The sequence below is a fragment of the Adiantum capillus-veneris genome, chromosome 1 (genome assembly GCF_014529385.1).
Source record: "Adiantum capillus-veneris isolate H3 chromosome 1, ASM1452938v2, whole genome shotgun sequence".
Classification (NCBI taxonomy): Eukaryota; Viridiplantae; Streptophyta; class Polypodiopsida; order Polypodiales; family Pteridaceae; genus Adiantum; species Adiantum capillus-veneris.
This window is the reverse complement of record NC_140931.1, coordinates 127,244,197-127,256,190: the sequence shown is the minus strand read 5'-3', so window position 1 is coordinate 127,256,190 and position 11,994 is coordinate 127,244,197. Positions and strand designations below refer to the sequence as shown.

Genomic DNA, 11,994 nt, shown 5'->3' with positions numbered 1-11,994 from the left:
CATTATATGAACATCAACATATAGAATGAAAAGAGAAGGAAATACACAGTACACAGACACATAACACCTCTTGCTTCATTCATGTATATCCCAGACTCAGAGTTACAACAATAGATCCCATGAATATCATAGAGATTGGTTAAGTTACATCAAAAGACAGGTATGCCCCTCCATATACAACTGCTGCTCCAGCGCAGATCGGGAACGGTGCACACACTCCTGTCCCATGATATCCCGTGAAGAACTGTCGCTACGGCCGCCGCATACCGCATGACTCCTGATCCGCAGTGTCCAGACCTCCGCAGGACCGCATGTACGGCTAATGCCGTAACATGTACCTAGGTTGCAGATACAATAAGTGTGGAGTCTCAAAGGTCTCGGGCACTGGACATTACACATTTTAGACCTTGGCTAAGGTATAAAAGCCAACTTTGTAAAGATTTTATTAACTTTTGGATAAGAAATACACAGCGTGAGCAAACGGTGCTCGCTTCTCTCCTTCCCGTGCTTCCTACTCCCTCTCCGGTTGTCACATTGCGAATGCATTTGTTGCATTGCAACCGCATGTAAGAGCTCTACGCATTGACGTAATCCATTCACAGTATTTCATAGATTTTAGCGTCGCCGACCCGTGGCATCATAACTAGGAATTTACATGTTCAAATAAAAAACTAAGCATAGGCGGGATATTGGGGCATCATTGCTAAGCATTTAGATGCATTCTGGGTCGAAAACGACTTGGTCAAAAATCCACTGCTGTTAATAATTGCGATTTTGGAACTTGACCTAAAGTGGGATTTGAGACCATAAGCATGTGTGCTTAGGTCTTATAAACTTTTTCTAGAAGTTTCGTTACGTTTGGATGTCATTTGATGCTGTAAAGTATGTGATTTGCTTGCCGATGAGCAATTGGCTTTTGGTGATTTCAGTCTCTTGAGTGTAGCTTGAGTTAGATGCGAGTTGTTAGTTGTTTTCCAAGAGCTTGACAACCTCTTTTAGCCTCTATAAACTAGAGTCAGCTTCATCCCATGGTTTGACAATTTAATCGTGGTTCTCGCTAATACTGCAATAAGATAGGATGGTGAGGTTAGACATGCGTCCTACATGAACATTGCGTATCTTCTCTTATGGAACTCACTGAGAATGTAATTTTTGTCATCCTCACATCCGCTCATGGACACCACCTTCTAAAAAGTTACATCAAACTTTGTCAATGTTGTAAAACCAAAAGCAGTAAATAAAAAAAGTAGCTCGGTGCAAGATGGATTTCTTACGGTTTCTTTGTCATCAGTGGTAACACAGTCCGCAAAGTCAATGTGGAAAATGGTTTTTTGTTTACGTGTGACTTGGGCTCCTCCATCCCGGATGACTACCACAAATACCATTTCTTCTCTGTCTGCCCGGTTCTGTGTGTGCATAATGTCTAAAATTGTGGCGCTTGAGAAAAACATTATGTCTGTCTTCTTGGGAGGGAGCTTGCGCACTACTGAGTCTTTGCTGAGCACAATGACCACAATAGCATCTCCTTTGTTGTAAGGAATTTTCTTTAGCTGGACTTGAAAGTTCTCCACTCTGACCCATGATCTTTTCTTTATGAGTTTTTGAAATCTAGGAATCAGATCCTTGAACACTTGCAGTGTAATTGTAGCGAATCCCTCTTTGTCAACCAAGTCTGCACACGCAACTGAGCACAATGACCACAGTAGCATCTCCTTTGTCGTAAGGAATTTTCTTTAGCTGCACTTGTAGACTTGTCATAGGTCCTATACCTACTGAGAATGTACCCCTCGAAGGCAGCACCGAACTTTAACTTCTCTGAAAACTCAGTTACATCCATTTCTTTGACCGTAGCCCTTTCAGTTCCAGCCTAAGTTAAAAACACAGAGAAGTAAATGAAGCCTTTGTACGAATATGCAACAAAGATGAATGCCTGCTATTCGCACGTAACTGTGAAGGGTTTGGGGAATCCATCATGAATGTATGAAGATTCCGTGGTACCTACATCCAATATTTTATTTTTTGGTCTTTTGCTTTGTATTTTAGCATGCAAAATCAGTGAAATGTACATTTACAGACGTGCAAAATCAAAGTAACATTCCGTCTTGCCTACATGAGGAAACATGGTAATTGTGAAGCCACTTGCAATTGTGACGCTCTATCATGAGCTTGTGAGTCAATACATCATTATCTCAACTTTAGCTTCCCATGCACAAAATGTAGTTATTGTGTCACGTGTACACACTCCTAAGTAGCCACTCTAGAAGCTTAAATAGATAATCTCATTGAAGACAATGATGGCAAAAGAAAGAGAAAGAAGAAGATGCTCAAGTCACCAGAGCCTCAATATAGGGCTTGCATGCACAACTTTGAGAACCAAATCAAAGAACTGAACTCTGGGAGCATGGAGCTCAGATGAATCTAGCAGGCACTGAGCGTGCCCTTATCCGCTCTCGGTGACAGAGGCATCGTCGACTAGAAATCTTGTGAGCGGTTAGGTTGCAGTTGCATTTCTTGTGGTGAGGAAATCTTGTGAGCTATCCTTTTTCCTCAGTAGCAAGAGGAGAACGGCCAATGTTCATGTTCCCCATGACAAGTAGACCTTCAGGGTCAGCATTTCCCTCTGCACAAACAAGGCAACAATCAATGTCCACTACGTTCAGTTGCCTTAGGGAGCCTTTGTTAAGGTGCATTTCACAATTAGTGGGCACCAAAAGAGTCGTGCATTGCTTTTTTGTGCCTTTGTACAAAGGGGAGAATGGCATATGCTCACCACATTGGGCCAGCATGGGGAACCTTCCTATAGATGCGTTTCACAGTTGTTGGACACCGAAGAAAACTTGCATTGCAAATCGGCCTTGAAGGTGCTTCATCTTGGAGAGTCACCAATGAAGAATCACCAGGACAATGTTCCTCGTTTTGGTTAATGGAGTTTGCACTTGAGATGTTGCATGAATACATATTATGTTTAAGCAGTCCAAAGCAAGCACCACGCTAGCGACATGTGGGAACATGTAGACAACATCGGACACAAAGCTAGCAAGCAACATGCATGCTCTTATCTGCACCCATTAACGCGGGTAACGTCTATTGGGGACTACGATTTTATGGCCTAGACATAGTCGAGTCCCAATTCTGTCTCTCATAACAAGGAAACCTTGAGAGCCAGCATTTTCCTTCGCATGATGAGGGGAATGGCTGATGTTCATGTTCTTCATGACAAGGGAATTTTATGGACCAGCATCACCCTTGGCTCGGCAAGGAGAACAGCCAATGTTCACCACATTTGGCTAGCTTGCGAGAACCTTTGTGTACATGCATATCATAGTCCATGGACACCGGACAGGACATGAAATACGTTTCTGTGTTTTCGCACAAGGAGGGGAGCAGTCGATGTTCACCACATTGGGATGGCATGGATAATCTTCACGTAGGTATGTTCTGCAAGAGCTAGATGTCGAGGGAAATGTGCACGAAAGATCACATTGGGAGTGCCTTGACTTGTAGAATTGCCAATGTAGAAATGCCAGAGCGACATTCCTCATTTGAAGTAGGGAAGTTTGCAGCTGAGTTGTTCCGTGCATGTACATTCTGTCTTCGCAACCTAAAGCGAACACCTCATCGACAATAGTATTGTGAGTTCTTGAGAGGGTTGATTGGGATCTTCTTTTTTCTCTCTCTTTGTGCACTGCTACCGCTCTCGCTCAGTCCCCTCTCTTCAAGGGAAAGAAAAACAAGTCATCAGTCACGATGAAGTAGCCAACACAAGGAAAAGAGTTTAAAAGTTTGTGAAATTATGGAGCCTAGGCCTTCACCATTCAAACCCCGATGTGACTTGCAACTGTAGTTCTTGCAATTCGGCAATGCCTGGCACAACAAGCAACTCTGTATTGAGCGTCGAATTTCTACAATCTCACAGGTTGCTAACGCCATAAAGTGCCAACTAATCATGCTTGCGGGTGAACAAGCGTCAGATGTGTGTGTGCATGTATTTAAACATTATGCGTACATGTATATGGACATTTCATGTATGTATGCATGTGTCTCAGTATTGCATGCATATATATATGCATGTGAATGTTTACATGCATCTGAGTATCTGAGTGTTAGCGCATGTAGAAGTTTGTAGATGTTATTATTTTCCGTGATCTTGCAAACTCAAACTAGTCAGCGCACCAATATCTCAGTTCTAGCTCCTCCCCCACGAAGAGTTCATCAGCCTGAGAATCGCAAACTTTCTCAGCACATCTGTTACTGGACTTCACTGAATTTCAAGTTAGGCAGAGACGCACATGGATATTTTTTAATTCTTTCCTTCTCCACTCAAATTTAAACACCGAGCGGTCTTTCAAAAATTTCTTTTTTCTCCTTTTCCCTCATGTATCAGACAAGCTGTTTTTTTGTCAAACAAAAAAAGGCAACTTTTTTATATCAAAAAACTGAGTACGTGGCTTTCATAGAACTTCTATCTGTCAGCTCTTCCTCAAGAATGGTGCCAAGGAATCAACCAACAACTCACTAACACCAACCTCAATAACTGAAAGCAAATTAGGGAATCTGGGAGGTCATTTGGAGGTCCTTCTAAGAAAATACAAATTTTTGCCTTCTATCTCTAGAAAATTGGTGTGGTAAAAGAAAAGGTGTCCTCATCAACCATTCAAAAAGTGTACTTCAAAGTGGATTCTTTTGACATAGTGATAATGGCCATAATGATTGATCGAATGTCTCTTTTCCATTATATTGAATACAACTCATCATATAGGAGGGAAGTTCTTCTCCATACGATGTATGCAGTAGGGAGTCTAGGGAGTAAAGGTGTTATACTCTTTTGTTTCTTGATTTTCTTGACTTTGTATTCATGGCTTCTTCATCCATCCCCTCAAGCCTTCTCACTAAGCAACATAAATATCATATGCATGTTGATTTGACTTCTAAATATGAGCCTTTATGCCAGCACAGTAAACAAACACAATAGTAACACCCACAAAGAAAGAAAGACTCAGAGTAGAGGGAGCAAAACACATAGATTTATGGACAAATGGCTCACTCTATCCTTTGAATCCTATGACCAATGCCTCCCTTGCATTTGCAAATCCCACTACTTTATTGACATTTGCAAGTGACGGACAGGATGGTTTGCTTGTCTACTGCAAAGCTCTAATTCGGAAATTAGAAATTCAAAAAAGCATGGTTCATTATCAAGAAAATGAGATTCTACAACTTTCTAATTTGCATTGTGAGGACCAAAAAACCCTTTTGCAGTGCACACAAGAAATACACGTCTTGCAAGAAAAAAGGTGGAACTTACAAAGGAAAGATACAAGCTTAGGTGCTCGTGTGTGAAAGAAGAGGTTACAAAATCTTGAAACTTTGAAGGCTGGCTGTGGAGTGTTAGGTTTAATGGCCATGTGGCCGACCGCCCATCCCTAACTGCCACTAACCCTAAGTGTACAGCTATACACTTGTGTGAGCCACTAACACTAAGTACAATGTGTATTGTGCCTTACTGCATAAGATAAGAGAAGAAAGAAAGGGGGCACACAGTACGTTGGCTCTCCCCCTTCAACATGTGTGTGGCTATGGTGGTGTGTGTGTGAGTGTGTGCGTGCGTATTCTTCTTCCGTTGTGTTCCCAACTCCTCCCCATCATCTGGTATTAGAGCTGTTTCATTCCTGAAATCGTTTCCGCGCGTGCACACTTTCAAGAGTGCAAACAGGATTCCAATTTTTCCATTGGCAAGTTCAGCTTCCCGAGAGCGTTTCTGCCACGTGTCCTGGTGTTTTACCCCCCTTTCGAAGCCATTCAGCCATCAGAAACCCCATTCGAGCTACGGTTCATGAGCTGAAATTTTCAACCCTCTTGTGGTAATTTGTGCTTCAGTGCTTCCATAGCTAGTTACAGGTACCTTTGTTGCAGTCTCTTCCATCTACGCGATCCCACGGCTCATTGAGGAGTGTGTAGCCTCTTTCGGAGTGGCCTCATACACACACATAGAGTGGGAGCTTGACAGCATTGTCTTCTTCGACTATAGGTACAGGTACAGGTACAGGCTATAGGTTTTAGTGCTTGCGATATTATGGTTCCAGTGGGAGCAGTTGTTTATCAGTACATGCATATGTTGATACTTTTGACACTGTTTGAACTCTTTTGAGAGAAAATTGACTCCCCGCAGGGATGTTTAGTTGCAGGCACATGCTTTTGACGCATGTTTGAGCGTCTTGACAGACTTGTACGTCTTTGTGGATACTGCCATTGTACGCTTTTATGGAGCCATCTTTTGGCTAGTATGGCAGTCCCGGCCATTTTTGAGACTTGGTCCGGAAGATAGCCATTTCTGAGACTTGGCTATACGTTTTTTGATGCATAACCTACGTTGTTGAGGGTCGATAGCGTGAGGGTTTCATTGAGCTGGGGTATTCTCAAATGTGGAGATACCTTCGGTGATACAGGTAGTTGGAGCATCCCTTACGAGGCCTCTCCATAGGATATGTATAGAGTGGTATAGGTGCTTTTGACGCCGAGTTGGCGGTCTATAATTAGTTTGATTGTTTATGTGCCTCAGTTGGTCTCTATACAGTGTGCTTTTGAGAGGCATTGCTCTCTTCTATGCCTTGTGAGTGACATACTTGGTCATTTTGTCTCGTAGTTTAGTTGACATAGTCTCAAATACAAAGGAGACTCTGCCAAAAATTTTCCACAATCTTTTGGTAGTTTTGTCACCACGTCTACTAGCAAAGACCGTGACATTTATGACATAAAGAAGTTTGATGGCACTAATTTTCAGCTTTGGAAGAATCAGATGCAAGATATGCTTGTCCAAAAGAAAAAAAAATTGCCTATTATTTGTGCAACACGGACTGAAGAGATGAATTTGACTCAGTTTCAATGGGAGGAGCTTGATGAGCTATGCAGACTACTAGCATAAGATATCCCATATGGGAGAATGTTAGGTTTAATGGCCATGTGGCCGACCGCCCATCACTAACTGCCACTAACCCTAGGTGTACAGCTATACACTTGTGTGAGCCACTAACACTAAGTACAATGTGTATTGTGCCTTAGTGCATCAGATAAGAGAAGAAAGAAAGGGGGCACACAGTACGTTGGCTCTCCCCCTTCAACCTGTGTGTGGCTATGGTGGTGTGTGTGTGAGTGTGTGTGTGCGTATTCTTCTTCCGTTGTGTTCCCAACTCCTCCCCATCATCTGGTATCAGAGCTGTTTCATTCCCGAAATCGTTTCCGCGCGCGCACACTTTCAAGAGTGCAAACAGGATTCCGATTTTTCCATTGGCAAGTTCAGCTTCCCAAGAGCGTTTCTGCCACGTGTCCTGGTGTTTTACCCCCCTTTCGGAGCCATTCGAGCCATCAGAAACCCCATTCGAGCTACGGTTCAGGAGCTGAAATTTTCAACCCTCTTGTGGTAATTTGTGCTTCAGTGCTTCCATAGCTAGTTACAGGTACCTTTGTTGCAGTCTCTTCCATCTACGAGATCCCACGGCTCATTCGGGAGTGTGTAGCCTCTTTCGGAGTGGCCTCATACACACACATAGAGTGGGAGCTTGACAGCATTGTCTTCTTCGACTATAGGTACAGGTACAGGTACAGGCTATAGGTTTCAGTGCTTGCGATATTATGGTTCCAGTGGGAGAAGTTGTTTATCAGTACATGCATATGTTGACACTTTTGACAGTGTTTGAACTCTTTTGAGAGCAAATTGACTCCCCGCAGGGATGTTTAGTTGCAGGGACATGCTTTTGACGCTTGTTTGAGCGTCTTGACAGACCTGTACGTCTTTGTGGTTAATGCCATTGTACGCTTTTGTGGAGCCATCTTTTGGCTAGTACGGCAGTCCCCGCCATTTCTGAGACTTGGTCCGGAGGATAGCCATTTTTGAGACTTGGCTATACGTTTTTTGATGCATAACCTACGTTGTTGAGGGTAGATAGAGTGAGGTTTTCATTGAGCTGGGGTATTCTCAAATGTGGAGATACCTTCTGTGATACAGGTAAGTGGAGCATCCCTTACGAGGCCTCGCCATAGGATATGTATAGAGTGGTATAGGTTCTTTTGATGCCAAGTTGGCGGTCTATATATAATCAGTTTGACTGTTTATGCGCCTCAGTTGGTCTCTATCCAGTGTTCTTTTGAGAGGCATTGCTCTCTTCTATGCCTTGTGAGTGACATACTTTGTCATTTTGTCTCGTAGTTTGGTTGACATAGTCTCAAATACAAAGGAGACTCTGCCAAAAAATTTCCAGAATCTTTTGGTAGTTTTGTCACCATGTCTACTAGCAAAGACCGTGACATTCATGACATAAAGAAGTTTGATGGCACTAATTTTCAGCTTTGGAAGAATCAGATGCAAGATGTGCTTGTCCAAAAGAAACAAAAATTGACTATTATTTGTGCGACACGCACTGAAGAGATGAATTTGACTCAGTTGCAATGGGAGGAGCTTGATGAACTATGCAGACTACTAGCATAAGATATCCCATGTGGGAGAATGTTAGGTTTAATGGCCATGTGGCCGACCGCCCATCACGAACTGCCACTAACCCTAAGTGTACAGCTATACACTTGTGTGAGCCACTAACACTAAGTACAATGTGTAGTGTGCCTTAGTGCATAAGATAAGAGAAGAAAGAAAAGGGGCACACAGTAGGTTGGCTCTCCCCCTTCAACCTGTGTGTGGCTATGGTGGTGTGTGTGTGAGTGTGTGCATGCGTATTCTTCTTCCGTTGTGTTCCCAGCTCCTCCCCATCATGGAGCTCTCAAGAAAATAATCCAAGCATTGATGTCAGGATTGTGAACCTTTTAGTTTATTTCACCTATACATAGTTTTTTCTTATGTCTGTTATATTTTCTATGTAGAAATGCTATTTATCCAGACAAAGAAAACATATATCCAAATGCCAATGTAGGAAAGTAGTTGAAGCCTTTGATAATAAGTGATCTTGCAAAGGCTATAATGCATGACAAGAAGTATAAGGTTTTGTAGCAAGATGTTGCTGATCGTTTTATTACAAATAGTGCAGTGTCTGTCAGTGAAATACATGGCACACTTGACTCCCTTGGCATGAGTAAGAGAGAATATTCAGCTATTTAGCAGTCTATCTCCTCCATTTTTGTGAAGAATGGAATAAAGTCTAAACGTCTACCAACAGTAGCAAGTGTCTAGAAAGAAAGACTTCAACTCAACCATGCACAAACAGATTTCATTGGATGTCCCTTTCATATTGATGATATTAATAGATCTCAAGGAACAACTGTAACCTACGATGAGTACAACAATATCTTCATGGGCCTCACTTTGTTGCAAACTAGAATGGTTGAGCTCTACAATGTAACATTTGAAGAGACACCTATGTCATTCTGCATTTTGTTTTGAAGCTAGACAAATGTGAGATTCTCAAAGACAAGAATCTAGAATGAGTCACAATAAAATTAATGAATAGGGATCTCTCAAAATGCCCCAGTGATGATCCTTCATACTTCAGTGTTCAATCAAAAACAAACATATGGTGGCTTGATGCTTTTCAGGTATTTCATTTCCATCTTCTCTTCAGCTTTGGTGAGCCCTCTTGAGATTTAATTTTAGATTTAGTTTCACGTCTATTGCAGATTAATCTTGAGGGTAAAGAAAGAAGACCACGACATTTTATATTGGGTGTTCCATCAAGCCTCTATCCCTGATATCATTGATAAATAAATGAATGAAGGAAAGGTGATGGTTTCAATAGGAGGGGAGACTTTCAAGTCCAGTGGCATCTTGCAGGTGACCTTAAAACACTGAAGTGTATGTATAATTGTGGAATGGGTGCTATGGTAAAGGCTCCGTGTTGTATTGCATGGAGCCTGCAAAGACAATGGACCCAAAATGGTGGAGAAAGGCTCCTACTCGCCATAATGAAGATGCTAATTTCCACCCAATTTTGGATATTCCACTTATCAATGTCCACATTTGTACAATGCATGCTCTTTGCAAAATTGTGGAGAAGTTGGTGTATCTATACATTGGGTTTGCTTGGAAAATTAAGAACTTAAAATAATAGAAGGTCACGGTAGAGGCGCTTGAACTGGTTTTGTTAGAGATGGGTCTCCATGGGGGCAATGTGAAAATCCAGCAGACGAGAAAAGGTCAACCAATGATAAAGATGTATCTTGCAAACCATCTATTGGTGGGGTCAAGGCACATCATTTTTTATCAAAACCAACAGGCGTGAAAGATAAGAAGCTAACCAAGCATTGAAGGATATATCAGTCCACATATGTCAGCAAAATTGAGTTTCAGCAATGGAAAAATCTCCATATGGCAGTGAAGGACTAGGAGCCCACAGCTCGCAATGCCAAGGGTGAAGTGTGGCATTCCATCGATGTGGTTTTGAGATGTTTGACAAAGATGAGTGGACACAAAATTATCTAAACAAGTTTCAGGGTAACCTTAAGCTACTAAAGAAATCATTCAGGACAACATGGACTGAAACTCAAATTACTCATTACATTGTATTGTTAAAGCACCCTTTTAAACGATAAGGGCTAAAAGGTCGTTGAAAATTTGTGACAACTTGTTTTATTTGCAACACATCATTTTCAATGAGTTACCATATTTCATTCAAAAGTATGGAAACCCAGGCATATGGAACACCCAAGGCTTGGAAAAGTCCCATTAAATGGCCATGAATGCCTATTTTAGACCCATACAACACGGTGGCTCTTGAGATAAGGCAAATAGAGAATTTAAGAATAGAAGGAACCCAGAGGATTCTTTGACTAGCTTGCAATTTCTTTCGTGCATAGAACACCATGAGGGTGTATAGATGATAGGCAACTGATGGTACTTCTTATATGACCGTCTTGTGGAATCACAATCTTTTAAGTGAACCACCCTGCCGCTTCGGACCTCAAGCTCAAACCTGTCTCTTTCAGACTTGAGGAAATCGTTGTGCTGAGCTATAAGGTCATCCAGAATGAATGGGGCATTGAAGATAGAAGAGACCTTGTCGAACATTTCAATAGCTCCTACAGATATTGAAAAATCAAACAGTCTTTCATCCACATATGCAACATTTTCAACACCATCCACCCCTTCCTTACATTTTGTAATCGGATCACAAGCAAAAGAAAGATCAATGTCTCTCTTTTTTAAGGCTAGTCACTTGAAGCTTCAAGCTTACAAACACTTCTTCCTGTTGTGATGCTTCTGAGTCATTGGGGGTTCCTCTGTCCCCATAGCATCATCTCCAATAAATGTATCATTGGCCTGAGCAAAGTCCACATCTCTCTTTAAAGAGCCTCTCAACAATTGAGGCGGTCTCCTTTCTGCTTCATGTCAGCTAAGACAATATCTGGACTGACCCTTTTCCTCTTCATTCTCTGAGATCTTAATCCTAAGAAAAAACATAATATATGCAATAATAGGTAAGTATTGGGACACACCAGCATTTGACTTTTCTATTAGATACTATAACACATTTCTCATAAATTGCAAGTTTTTGGTCTCTCACTCTCTCTCTGTCTCTTTCTCTCTCTATAGCATATTGGTCTTATAGGTCATCTTGGCATTTTAAAGAGGTTAGTACAGAATCTCCTCTTATTTGAGTGCCTACCCCCCTCTTTCCATTATTTGCTACCTATTTTGTGCTCTATGGTGCACGAACGACTATCGGTAAACCAACAATCCTTGTTCGCATGCCATAAGACAAGGAAAACTATTGTCTCTCTCTCTCTCTCTCTCTCTCTCTAGATTTACATGAAACCGCAGGTAGCAAAAATAAACAACAGTAGGTGTTACCTTCTCCTGGGCTTGGCATGGCAACCTTCCAGAGATGAAAACCTCACACTGGTACCTTGGGCACATTTCAAACCTTCATTCTCTACTCTCTATTTTTGTGTACCTCTCTCTCTCTCTCTCTCTCTCACACACACACACACACACACACATAAAGGAGGCTTTCTAATCAGCAAGCAAAGAAAATCGAGCGAAGCCAATTTCCGAGC

The 11,994-nt window shown here is 41.9% G+C and overlaps 1 pseudogene; it reads right to left on the bottom strand.

The window, feature by feature from the left end:
- Nucleotides 1-1,100: 1,100 nt before the first annotated feature.
- Nucleotides 1,101-11,367, bottom strand: LOC147465528 (uncharacterized; annotated as a pseudogene).
- Between the last annotated feature and the right edge of the window lie 627 nt (nucleotides 11,368-11,994).